This window comes from Leucopleurus acutus (genome assembly GCF_964270905.1).
Source record: "Leucopleurus acutus genome assembly, chromosome: 15".
NCBI lineage: Eukaryota > Metazoa > Chordata > Mammalia > Artiodactyla > Delphinidae > Leucopleurus > Leucopleurus acutus.
This window is the reverse complement of record NC_139157.1, coordinates 74,232,802-74,246,855: the sequence shown is the minus strand read 5'-3', so window position 1 is coordinate 74,246,855 and position 14,054 is coordinate 74,232,802. Positions and strand designations below refer to the sequence as shown.

The window sequence follows — 14,054 nt, the reverse complement described above, 5'->3', positions numbered from 1 at the left end:
GGATTTTGTACCCCAGGAGGGCCCCGCAGGGTCCTGCTTGGTTTCAACAGTACTGTTTGTTATAGGTGGAAAAGGGTAAGACAGTGTTGTGAGTTGAAACCTCTTTCTCTTGGTTTGAAAAATCAAATGAGACAAATATAATATTGTTGTTTTCAAAGCAATAGGATTTCTTTTCCTGTTTAGAGGCTGATGGGAATGTTTCCTTCAACTTTGTATGTAAGAAACAAGAACCTACTTTTCTGTTTCATTTCGGACCTTCCTGGCAAAGACTTACTGCTGACACGGGTCTGGAACAGGCTGGTATTTTCCTCCTGGGTTATACTTTAGCAGAGTTGTATTATGAATTCAGCTCCCACATGCATAATCATCCTACTTTGCAACCAGGCAAGGTAAAGATGGACTACTTATATCTGTGCTAGATTTTCTGGAAACAGGAAGAAAAATGTTTTCTAGAACAGTAACAAGGAAAAACAGTAAGAATGTGTCTGTCAGGGACTGAGGATTTCTTTGTAATTAATAATAGTGTTTGTATGAGGTGATTTGATACTGCATCCTATAATCTGTTGAATCCATTTTGCCTCCTTGGCTGGGCACAATCATTTCTAGAAGCTAGAGTTTAGCTTCATTTATTTTCTTCATTGTTTTACTGTTATCCTCTTATTTTACCTTTATTACTTGTTTCCTTCTGTTTAATTTGGGTTTAATTCGCTTATTAAAATGAAAATTTAGATCACTGATTTGAGAATGTCTTTTCTATATAAATCATGTAATACTATACATTTTCCTCTAAGCATTACTTTAGCTGCTCTCTACCATTCAGTATGTTGTATTTTAATTTTCATTAAGTTAAAAATGTTTGAAAATATTCCATGAGATATCTTCTTTGACTCCTGGGTTATTTAGAAGCATGTTTTAAAATTTTTCCAAATCTTTGGGGGATTTTTCAAACATCTTTCTATTTTTAATTTCTAGTTTAATTTCTAGTTTAATTTCTAGTTTCTTGACCACAAGATTGTGGTCACAAAACATACTTTATAAGAATTCTACTTTATAAAAATTTATTGAGTCTTTTTTATGTCCCAGAATATACTCTATTTTGTAAATGTTTTGTGTGCATTTGGAAGAAAAAAAAATATGTATTCTACTGTTGTTGGGGAGAATATTCTATAAGTATCAGTTAGGTCAAGTTAGTTGATAGTGTTGTTCATGTTTTCTATATCCTATTGATTTTTTTGTCTAATTGCTCTATGTTATTGCAAGAAAGTTTTTGAAACCTTTCAGCTGTAATTTAGGATTGTCTATTTCTCTTTTCAATTTTATCAATATTTGGTTCATGTATTTTAAAGTTCAAAATGTATTTGTATACATATTAGGTGTACAAACATTTAGAATTATTACATCCTTTAGATGAATTGATCCCACGTTAATTATGAAGTGTCCCCTTTTACTCCTGTTAACATTTCTTATTCTAAAAATCTGCTTCATCTGAAATTAATATATCCATTCCAACTTTATTATGCTTAGTATTTGCATAGTATATTTTATTCCATTCTTTTATTTTTAACTTATTTGTGTCTTCAAATTTTAAGTGGCTTTCTTGTAGACAGAATAAAATTGGGTAGTTCTTTTAAGTTCAGTTTGATGATCTCTGACTTTTAAATGGAACATTTAGCCATTTGCATAGGTTTTTTTCTTATTTTTTATTTTCTATTTGTCCTATCTATTCCTTGATACTTTATTCCTATTTTCTGCCTTCATTTAAATTAAGTACTTTTATGATTCATTTTATCTTCTTTATTGGCTTTTATTTTTCTCAGCAGTTGCTTTAAGGTTTAGAGTACACACCTTTAACTTATCATAGTCTACTTGCAAATAATAATGTTACACCACTACATACAGTGTAAGAATCTTACTGTAGTATACTTTCATTTTCTTCTTCCTGACCTTTTTACTGTTGCAGTGATCGATGCTTCTACATGCTCTAAATCCCCACATACATTATTATTTTTGCTTTGAATAATTATCTTTTAAAGATATTTATAAATGAGAAAAACAATTTTTAAAAGGATTTTACATTTACCCGTATGTTTGCCATTTTCAGCATTCTTTATTCTTTTCTGTAGATTTTAGTTTCCACCTGTTACCATTTTCCTCTGCCCAAGCACTTCCTTTAATATTGGTTTTCGTGCATGTTTGATGGCAATGAATTTTCTCAGCTTTCTTTCTTTCTTTCTTTCTTTCTTTCCTTTTCATCTGAAAAACAACCTTTTTTTATGTGTTCATTTTTGCCAGATGTTTTTGCTCTTTATAGAATTATTAAGTTCTTAAAAGATGTTATACCATTGTGTTCTGGCTTCTGTACTTCTTGACAAAAATTCTGCTATAATCATATCTTTGTTTGGAAAAATATATTTTCTCCAACATGGCTGATTTTAAGATTTTTTTTCCTTTATCACTGGTTTTCAGTAATTTTGTATGATGTGCAGTTGTGTGAATTTCTTTTTCTTTCTTTTGCTTTGGATTTGTTAAACTTCTTGGATATCTGGGTTAATTGGTTTTATCAAATTTGGAAAAACGTCAGCCATTATTTCTTTACTAGTTATCCATTTTATACATATTAGTGTATATATGTCAATCCCAATCTCCCAATCCATCACACCATTATTTCTTTAAATATTTTCTCCCTTCCCCCTACATTCCCATATCTGTGATTCCAATTGTACATACTCTAGACCACTTGTTATTGTTTCACAGGTCACTAATGCTCTATTTTTTCTTTTTTTTTGGTGGGGGAAGTGTCTTTTTTAGTCTTTTTACCTCTCTTGCTTCCTTTTGAATCGTTTATATTCCTATGTTTTGGATTCACTGATCTTTTGTATAATCTATTGTTAATCACATACAATATAATTTTTTCAATTTCACATATTGTTATTTTCATCTCATGAACTTCTGTTTGGGTCTTTTTTATATCTTCCATTTTTCTCTTCATCATTTTAATGTGTTTTTCTAACCCTTGAATTTATGAAGCATTTATAATATTCATAATAGCTGTTCTAAAGTCTTTGTAGTTTCATTACTTCTGTCATATATGGATCTGTTTCTGTTGATTGATTTTTCTCTTGATTATGGGGCAAATATTTTCCTGATTCTTACATGCTGGTAATTTTTCACTGGATGTTGAATATCATTGTTACATCTTATTTTGTTTTGTTTTTTAATTTCTTTAAAGAGTGTTGATTTTGTTCTGATGTACAGTTAAGTTATTTGGAACTAGCTTGATCCTTCTGAGGCTTTCCTGAATCCAGAGAAGCCTTTTGTCTCAAGCTAACTTAGCCCCGCTACTAAGGCAATACCCTTCTGGCCATTCTACTCATTTTCCTGTATATTATAAAATCTCTCTACTCTGGCTGGGGGGAACATGAGCTATTCCCAGCCCTATTTGAGCTCTACAACTTGTTCACCTTCTGCTCTTCAGTGGTTCTTTCCCTGGCTTTGGGTAGTTTCTTCTTTTGCATTCCAGAGCTGTGCTCAGTCATAGACTCAATGGTATTTTTCCATAGCTCTTTGGAGCTCTGTCTCTGTGCAGCTTTATCCTCTCCAGTACTCTTTTCTACAAATTCTAGCTACCTTGAGCTTCTTGACCACTAATCTCAAATTTAGGAAGACTGTCAGGTTCTGTTTGGATTTCCCCACTCTGTACTTCAACCTGGAAACTTCTAGGCTGTAAGTTGGAGCACTTGTAGAGTTTTTCTCATGTGTTTCCCTTCTCTCAGGGATCATAGTTCTGTGAGGTTTATTATCCAATGTTTTAAAACCACTGCTTCCTATGTAGCTGTCTCACGGCTAGCAATGGGAGTCTCCAGCTGGAGACAGTCATGTCATTCCTCCACTGTTATATCTCATTGGATTTTTTATATTCAGGAGCCAGTATAGAGTAACAAGAAAGAATCAGGCCATGGAAACAGACAATCCAGGCCTCAGCCATAGCTCTATTTAAGTATGAATTAATTTAATTATTCAATTTATTCATGACTGTATTCTTTTATTTTTATAATTTTTAGTGAATATTACTTTGTACTAGGCATTGTGCTATATTCCAGCTTTAGTTCATCATCTATAAAATAGGGAGAAATAACACCTACCTCATTGTGGTAGATTGCAAAAGTGGCCACAAATTATTCCAAGTTTTCTTTCTGATCTTGCATTATGACCCTGCAGCTTCTCCTATCGATTTCCTTTACTCATTAAATCTGGGCTGGCCTGTGACTTGCTTGGGTCTGTATACTGTGGTGGAATTGATGTGTGTGACTTCTGAGCCTCGACCTGAGGAGACTTTGCAGGTTTCCTCTCTCTGTCTTAAAACCTTGTGCCTGCCAAGTGATTAGGTCTGAGCTGGCATGCCAAAGAATGATGAAGTGGAAAGATGCATTGGTTATCCTAGCTATGCTAGTTAAGTTATTGTAAACCAGTCAGCCCCAGCCTACCCACTAGTCTATTATTATCAGGCACTGTACTATATTCTAGCCTCAGTTTATCAGTTTAAGTGAGCCCAGCTAAGAACTATTGAGCAGTATTATGTGGTATCTGTGAACATATTAGTTAGTTGATGTTGTTGACCGACTGAATGGAAGATAAGTTACATAGTTGTACATAGGTTTTTTTTTTTTTTTTTTGCGGTACGGGCCTCTCACTGTTGTGACCTCTCCCGTTGCGGAGAACAGGCTCCGGACGCGCAGGCTCAGCGGCCATGGCTCACGGGCCCAGCCGCTCTGCAGCATGTGGGATCTTCCCGGACGGGGGCACGAACCCGTGTCCCCTGCATCGGCAGGCGGACTCCCAACCACTGCGCCACCAGGGAAGCCCTGTACATAGGTATTTTTGAGTAAATAAGTTTTAAATTTCAGCTTAGAAGTCATTTCCTCTGGGAAATTTTGCTGACATCTCTGACTAAATTATATTTCCCAACTATATTCTCTTAGTGCATGCTATATTTATTCTTTATGAGTCAACAATTGAATAATTACTTCTGTAACTCATTAATATCCAACTCCTCCATTCCACAATAAACTCTGCTTCAACATTTATGCCTGACATTTAATGCAGTGCCTGACACTTGGTAGATATTTGGTAAACATTGTTTAGATGTATGAGTAAGAGGTAAAGTAGGTTAAGGACTGAGAAATGTCACCTGGATTTAATAACAAAGAAGTCATTAACACACACGTTGACAGCAGTTTCAGTGGATTGATGGGAAAAGACATGAGACCACAGGTGCATGAATATTGCAAAAAGCATTGAGAAAACAGAAAAGAAACCCAAGTCCAAGTTACTAACTTTATTTCAAAATGCAAATTCACTTTATGCTTGATTATGTTTTTCTTTTAAATTACTAAAATTAAATCTAAAGTGTCAGGTAAAAATATTATTTTTATTAATTTAATCATTAACATGTCTCAGAGTCAGCACACAGAGGATCTTAATAAGCAACAAATGCTCTTGTGATACTAACCTCTCTCAGTTTCGCTTGCACACTTGTTTTGAATTCTCCAGAATTTGACAGTCAAGAGGACACAGCATAATAGAATAAGGCAATATGTTCAATTTGGTTACTATGGACTAATTGAAGAGGCTCCAGAGAAACGGTCATTTGGATATTTGAATAAAAATCCCATTTAAAATCGATTGAAGATTTCCCTTTCAGGACCTGATATGTACATTTCCTTTACTTCTCTTGTGGCAGAAAGGATGCATCTTTGTGTGTTTACCCTCTGCCTTGGAAACTGATTTCATTGTTTTAAGTGTCAGTTTTCATCATCATGTAAAGTGAAACGCCAGAATGGAATGACCTTTACTTTCAGTGACATAAATATTTCAAAAGAAACAGACCTTTTGAGTTCAGGAAAGGGTGTGTCAGATGAACAGGTGTCAGTGCAGGTTAATGTGTTGTCTTTCACCACTGGCCCTCTGGACTGTAATTTGACTTGGCGCACACATGTGCAGAAGATCGGCCATCTCCATCCTGACTCTCAGAACCATCTCCCTATTAGAAAGCCATCAGACAAATAATTCACTCTCAACCCCATCATCGGCTTCCTAGAGAAAGATTGGGTTGAGATGCTGAGAAAATGAAAGCCAGGCTCTCGAGCAGGCAGTTGGCCTGGGCATATTTTTCCTGCTATATTGTGCTTCCCATTAAGCAGCTCATGAGTCTTTGTCACAGGTGAGTGACACTGAACTGAAAAGAGAATGATTCCTAATGAAGGGAAGTCCCAGAGACATTTTTGGAAAGGAAAATGTACCAAGCTAAACACAGGAGTACAATATATCTTCAGGTAACAAACATGGGCATGTGAGATGTTCATGAGCATGAAAGAGATTAATCAGAGTAATCTATAAGGGGCAGAGAATGGAGGTGTAAGCTTCTCCAGAAAAAACGTGCCAAGTTTCTTTAAAACATTAGAAGTCTTGTAAAATGGACAGGCTGAAGTAGTTGTCCATTCATTCTCCTTGATTCTTTTTACATAACATTCACTTATTATTTATGACCGTGCTTAAAGAAGCCATCTGGTAAAGTTAATGGTAAACTACCTACTCCTCTGTTCTATGTTGAGAACTGAGACTTTTGTATCACCTTTTAGACGGTCCTTGACTCGTGCATACATTCTACAGAATACCTTGTTTATGAGGTCAGAATACAGCAGGCTGCAGTCCTGGAGTTACCTTGATTGGTACTTATTTGTGACTCCCTGCTCCTCTAAAAGCGAGCTGCCAGGCTCAGTAGAGAGTGACAGCACATCAGAAGCTCTGGTAACATCTCCAGCAGTAAATCTTGATCGCATTTATGCTTCTTACATTGCCGTCATTACTACATTTCCAACGTGCCCTTTTCACATGGTAATTTTATTGCTCCCTTTGAGTTGCCAAAGTTCCCTGACTCCATCTCTCACTGCCAAAGAAGGCATTAAACTCTTCAGCTGGTCTTATCATCTTCCCGAAAACAATAAAGGACCTTTTGTATGCCTTTAGTGAAATGTGTTCAATGTGCCAACAAGACTGGAGTTAGGCCTGTATTGCAGCGCAGGCTTGAGTCCAACTAGAAGGGTTTACGGCTTCCTCTATTCTCTTCTATCCCAGCACAGCTTTGGAATTGATATCTCACTGAATATAGAGCATACATTTGGTGACTTTTCTTCTAGACACTAAATTCTTTTTAGGCTTATTTGTGTATACTTTCAAAATGTTAAGTTATTACAAATTTGTTTTTGAAAAATGGCACAGAATTGAACAGTCATGAGAAGAAAGTGTCACAAATTGAAGAAAGAAGTGTGACAAGTGGGGCGTCCTGGGATTTCATTCTAAGTCATTGCAATATTTAGAGGTCATTTCTGCAGATAAGGAGAAATGACCAGTTCCTTTAGAAGGCGTAGGATGGACCACATAGTAGTAAATACTTAAACAAAAAATCATTGGGAGAAAATTTCTATGTAATTTGAAATGATGTGCTCTGTTTATATCAAAGTTTGTGTGTAATTTACAGCACACGTATGTAAAAACATTGTCTTTTGAATATAGCAATTCTGTCTTCTCCTGGATTTGACTTTAGGAAATCCTTTCTCCTTAATTTAGTTTAGTTACTTGAATCACTATTATGATATCTGGAAGTTTAGTAAGTGTGGCAAGACTGATAATTTGACCAAATCTGTTCTCCCCTTCTGTCATGAAAATGGAATTGTGATTGAGTCCACGCCTCTTAGCTGGACTGCATTTCCCAGTCCCCCTGAAGTTAGATGACCAAGTTCTTGTCAACAGAATGTGAGCAGAAGCGATGTGTCTGGGTCTGGAAATTAAAACATTGAACAAGCCTCCTCTAGACTCTTTCTGGATATGGTAGGTATCTAGCTTCTTTTGTGTTCTAGAAGATGGAGGAACAATAAGGTGGCAAGAACCTGGGTCTTGAATGACTACACCTAGCAGATCTGTCTTGTCCATCAGAACTGCTCATTACAGTTCTGTTACATGAGAAAGAAATTTCTACATTCTGTAAGCCACTGTATGTTGGGTTCTCTTTGTTGGAGGAGCTCATCCTCTAATATAACAAACACAGTTATAACCCCATTTAATCGGGAAATGATGTGTGCTGCTTATGTCCAGGTTTATGTGTGGTTTTAAAACTTAAGAAACAAATAGACTTTGAAAATGTTTCTGATGTATATACGCTACGGATACTATGTCTAAATAGACAACGAATGAGAACCTACTGCACAGCACAGGGAACTCTACTCAGTGTTCTGCTATGACTTAAATGGGAAGAAAATCCACAAAAGAGGGGATTTATGTATACATATAGCTGAGTCACTTTGCTGTACACTAGAAACTAATACAACACTGTAAAGCAACTATACTTAAATTAAAAAATAATAATAAAATTTTAAAATCTCAAAAAAATGTTTCTTCTCTAATTGGAGATACAAACACCACTGTACATTTTTCATAATTTATTTTTTCATACATATATAATAAAAAGTTTTCTCCTTTATTATCCAGTGTTGATGAGAGTGTGAGGAATCTTGGACTTTTATACGGCGTGGGGTGTAATTATTACAGTCTTTTTGAAGCTCTTTGGTGGTTATCCATCAGAAACAAAACCTGAATCACCTTCGGGCTTTACTTCTTGAAACCTGCCTTCCAGAAAGTTTGCCTATGTGAAAAGACAAGAATTGCAGAGATTTTTTTGTAACAGGAAAAACTGTAGACAACCCAAGCATCTAACGATACAGAAATGATTACATAGATTATGGGGAAATCCATGCTATGAGATCCTCATTAAGAAAGATGAGACATGGTCACATATTCGGACGTGGAAAGATGACTAGGAAGTAGTAAAATAAATGCCTCAGTGGGCATATTATGACACTACTTAAGTAAAAATGCCTATGGGTGTGTGTGTATATGTGTGTTTCTGAGAGTGTATATGATCAGAGGAAGAAATGGAGGCTGCGATAATATGCTTTTGTGCTCCTTCATTTTCTGCAGTATATAACATATAATGGAAGCCAGATGTTGACCCAGATATAAGGAGCTTCATCCATCCCATCATCCAGAGTGTGAAAAGCTGCATCCGCCTGAATCAATACATTTGTGACCTGACCTGGAAAAGCATAGGAAGATAGTGCATCAAAGTTACTTCCATCAAGGTGAAGGGGATTTGTGGCATAGCTTGGAACACAAAGGGGGACTATATCACTTTTGCATTCTATATCCTTCTCTGTCCTTTGACTTTTAAAGTATGTCCCATGGCTCCCCAACTCAAATACAGCCTAATATTTAGAACCACAAAATATTTAAAGTGTTTGGTGAAAATGTATGCACCGTAGGAACTTTTTAAGAGTGTCAGATACTAATGCTGTGATGGAATTTAATATCTCAAAACCACGGGCTTCAAAGAAATTAGACTTGATCTAAGCCTCCGGATCAGAATTAAAATAAAAATGGAAAATATGACTTATACTGGAACTCTTCAAGCAACTTTTGGCTTTTTCTGTGAGAACACTACAGCTTCCCTGTTGGTAAACTTGGGAATAATGGAGAAAGTCTTGTGAGCTGGGAGCTTCTAGGCTGAATGTTTAACTGCAGCTGGGAGATAGCTGTTCCAAGGAGAGTTGAAGACAACACCAGGTTAACAAGCAGACAAGACTGTTAAATGTGGCTTTTAAAAAGCCAGGCCCTTTGCAAAAAAGGGAGGTGGATACACATCCCATCCCTTGTTAAGTTTTCAAAGAAGAGATAAATGAGTATTATTATTTTTGTAAAATTTTATTGAAGTATAGTTGCTTTACAGTGTTATGTTAATTTCTGCTGTCCAGCAAAGTGAATAAATGAGTATGCTTTAGGATTAATAATAATGCTTTGAAGCTTCCTTTTCAGAAACAAAAATTAAAGGGAACAACACCTTGAACTATTATTTTAACTGCTTAGTGATGTATCTATATATACATTATATATAGATATATAATGTATATATATCACATCATATATATATATATATTTAAACTGAACTTTGTGGTGGTTTTAAACATTTTATTCAGGGTCAACTATAATATGAACATGGAATAGGTCTCAACTTCTGAGACAGTAGGATTTTCAGAAGTTTAGAAATTCAAACTCATATAAAATCAAATATTATTTTAAATGCTCTTAACCGCTAAGGAAAATAAAACCATACCCAAACCTTCCTTTTCTCATCTAGTAATATTATGGGTGGGTATGTTAAAATCATTTAAATAAGTTAAAAGGAAGCTCACATCCAAAGGTTATTTCCACAGGCTACTCTGGAAAATACCAGTGCTTGGCATGAGTGGTTCTAGACTGTTCTGCCAGGCGCTCAGTAGAGTAGTGACAGTCAACCTCCAGTTTGGATTGTCCTAGTATAAAAGTAGAATATATTCTCGGGAAAAGCAAGCATGCTATCAGGTGTTCATTCAACACATATTCATGAATCCCCATATGGGTTTAGGGAAAGAAAGTTTACGCTGTAGGTTTCCCCCAAAGGGAAAGAGAGTATTAATCAAATACTTATAAGGTGAAAGCACTATAAATAATGCTATTAAAATTCTTTGGGATCTTAAGTAAGGGTAGAAAACCCCCTCTAATCTGTTAATGGCTTCACAGAGGAGGTGACATTTAAAAGAGTCTTTCAGGATACCTAGGATTATCACCAAATACAGAAAGAGACAGGTGAAGTAGAGGCATGGGCGTATAGCACGTCTTAAATACAGACTGTATGTAAGAACGTGAAATTATAACACGGTAGCATTTTGAAAAATTAGATTGTTACATTCAAAATAGGATTTTGCCAACAGGCAATAGTTTGAGAGAATAAGGACTTTAAAAATTATTTTAATTCTTATTTAACATTAAAGATTGAGCCTGATGGCTACCGTAGCTGCTTTTCTGATTGTATAGAATAGGTAACTTTGATCATTGTTTCAGCTTAGCCATGAGAATGGAGTTTGGAAGATGAAAGATGTGGCCTGGAGGAAAGTAAAAGGTATCTTAATTTTTGGGATTACTGGGAGGCACTGTGAGAGTCGGAGGACTGAGAACAAAGATAAAGGTTGGAAGATACTAGGGTCCCTCCACCATGCTCCCCAGTACACACTCAAGGCTGAGCTGGTGGGGAGAGAATGCTTTTGAAATACTGGAGAAGATATGGAACTCCAAGAACCAGGGAGCTTTGGTTCTGTTCCAGAAGGAAAGAACTTGTAGGCTGCCTCCAAGTCAGTTGAGGGACATTTCCATATTACAAATAAACATGGTAGCAGAGTGTGATTAAGCAGAAGGGGACTGTATTATTCTTTATAGAACATTCTTGATTCCTGTGTAATGTGGATGGAGGAAACTGTTGTGGTGGGAATGAGGAACTCTACAGCAAATGCACTGGGTTGTGCCATCTGGTAAGGGACCAAGTGACTAATGTAGTCAGACCTCAGTGTATGGTCGGGGTCCAAAGAGTGGTCAGAGCTAAGAGGAGCCTGAGTTGTCCAAGAAACTTTTAAAGTCAGCAGAGACCAGGCCGACAGATCATTGGCAAGGACACTCTAGGGATCTAAGGACCACCTTTCCCAGCTCCTGAAAAGCACTGAGAAAGACACCAACATCCAGTGCCAACCCCTTTTTCCCTTGCCATTAGTGAGGTTGAAAAAGCCGGCTAATCACTTTCGATTCGTCGCTTACCGACTGGGGTGAATATTTGACCAAGTATTGATCAATGAGCTATACGTGGAATTTGCTGGGGGTGGCTTTTGTATAATGATTTTTTATCTGGATAAGATAGGGATATGCCTGGGAGCAGGCTCCTGAAGCTTCCTTTCTTTGTCCACGAAGCTAGAAATCTGAGGAAAATGCCACTATGCTAAGCGTGTGGAGTGAAAACCAGAAAGAGCTTCTCATCCATGTTAGCCCAGAACAGATAAACTAACAACAGCACTTACTGATCTTTGGATTTTTTTATCATGGAAAAACAAACTCCTATTTATGTAGGCCACAGTTAATCATCTGATCTATAATTTTCAGCCTTTTCATCAAAAGTTTATCAAAAACTTTACTGTCTGATAATCATGTAAGTTTATTGAGAGTCTATCTAATGAATGGTGAGTAAGGTCCTACCCTAGTCTCATATATATAGATGTCTAGAAGACAGATGTCTCTGCTGGAGTCATCTAAGCCAAGACTCGGTTATCTAAGAGTGATTGAAGCAAGCTGAAGATTTCAACTTGTTTTCTCTCCAAAATAAATCATATTTTCCACTCCTCTACAAATTGTAATATGGGTAAATTGCTAGCCCAATCACAAAATGTTTAGAATTATGAGATTCAGTGAGCTGAAAAAATATTTTTTTTAGTGTCAGGAGTTGAACTGGAGGAGAATGAGATAGGAAGGTGAAGTGGCAGCCAGATTGTGAAGAAACTTGTATGCTGCAATTTAAACACGGATTTTGAAAAGAATATATATATAAAACTGAATAACTTTGCTGTACACCTGAAACTGACACATTGTAAATAACTACTTCCATAAAAATTTTTGAAAAATAATTTAAAATTAAAATTTAAAAAATGGACTCTGACTTGTAGGTCATTGGGAATCATGGAAAAGTTTAAAATAGGAGATTAATACCAAATTAGTATTTTAGGAGGATTGTTTGGGTAACTATGTAGAAGGAAGATTGGAGGGGACATCGAACAGGGACAATGAGAATTATAAAGAAGATAATGTAGTTACATGTTAACTTCGTACCTGGAATATGGTTATTGATACTTGTTGAAAGAATTTAACCTTTAGTTCTGGATTTGCCTAAAATTGTCAACATATTAAATATCAGATATAGATGACAAAAACTCGAGATTTAAGTCTTTGTTTAAAATTATTTTAATATAATCAAAATATTTGCTAATAACACTTCTTTTTCATGACTAAATAAAAGCAAACAACTGTTAGATTTTTAAATTGCAATTTATGTGAACTTGCATGTATTAGCTTCATCTCAGCAGGTGCACAAGAACTGTTTAATGACTGACAGGCTGAATTGAATTCAACAACTTTTTACTGTATTCATTGCATTTTCAAACAGTTTTTCTAACATCTTGCCTATGGATTTGGCCACTATAACACCCAGCTTTTCTGAGGCAAATACAGTTTTCAATTTTGTGTCCTAATCTCATAAACATATTTTTCCTTGTCAAATCACAGGTTTCACTTTTTGTTTCAGAAATGTTAGTCTGTATTCTTATACTTTAATAAACCTAAGAAATGTCACAAATGATCACATTGCTTATAGTTTCTTTGCCTTTTTGCTATAGAAACAAATGAAACAAAATCACCCCCAATTCTCAATGTCTCAGTTATGTATATAGAAATGAATATCCTAAAACAATCCTCTGAGTCCTTTTAACCTGTAAGCTTCTATTTTCAAGCAGTAACCACCTTCAGTGTGAGACAAGTGCCCCCTTGCCTCTTGTTTAGATCTCCTCTAACTGCCAAGATTAAACATTCAACTACCTGTAGTTTATAAAAAATTTATCCAACCATTGCCTAAAATAGGTCTGTGTTTGTTGTTGCGCTTTTATTTATTTATTTTTCTAAAGGACAAGACCCATGAGGATTCATTCACAGAGCTGGTAAGACTGTTGGTGACTGCTCGTTCCCATGGTGGACTGAGCTGCATGTGAAGGAAGCAGGGGAGAGAGGAAGCAGCATGGCTGTAAACATATCTGCATCTATAGTTATGTTATAGTGTAAAATAGAGCTGCCATACGAGCCAGCAATCCCACTTGTGGGCATATATCCGGAGAAAAACATGGTTCAAAAGGATACATGCACCCTAGTGTTCATTGCAGCACTGTTTACAATAGCCAAGACATGGAAGCAACCTCAATGATCATCAGCAGAAGAATGGATAAAGAAGATGTGGTAGATATACACAATGGAATATTAGCCATTAAAAAGAATGAAATAATGCCATTTGCAGCAAAATGGATGGACCTGGAGATTATCACACT

At 36.0% G+C, this 14,054-nt stretch overlaps 1 protein-coding gene across 1 annotated transcript in view; it reads left to right on the top strand.

The window, feature by feature from the left end:
• The window catches only part of BCKDHB (branched chain keto acid dehydrogenase E1 subunit beta), a 295,612-nt gene extending 282,315 nt beyond the window's left edge, over window positions 1-13,297 (top strand). The window contains exon 11 of the mRNA XM_082855371.1: window positions 9,034-13,297. The gene's annotated coding sequence lies outside the window, so the exon portion shown is untranslated. The remainder of the gene's footprint in view (window positions 1-9,033) is intronic.
• Window positions 13,298-14,054: the final 757 nt, after the last annotated feature.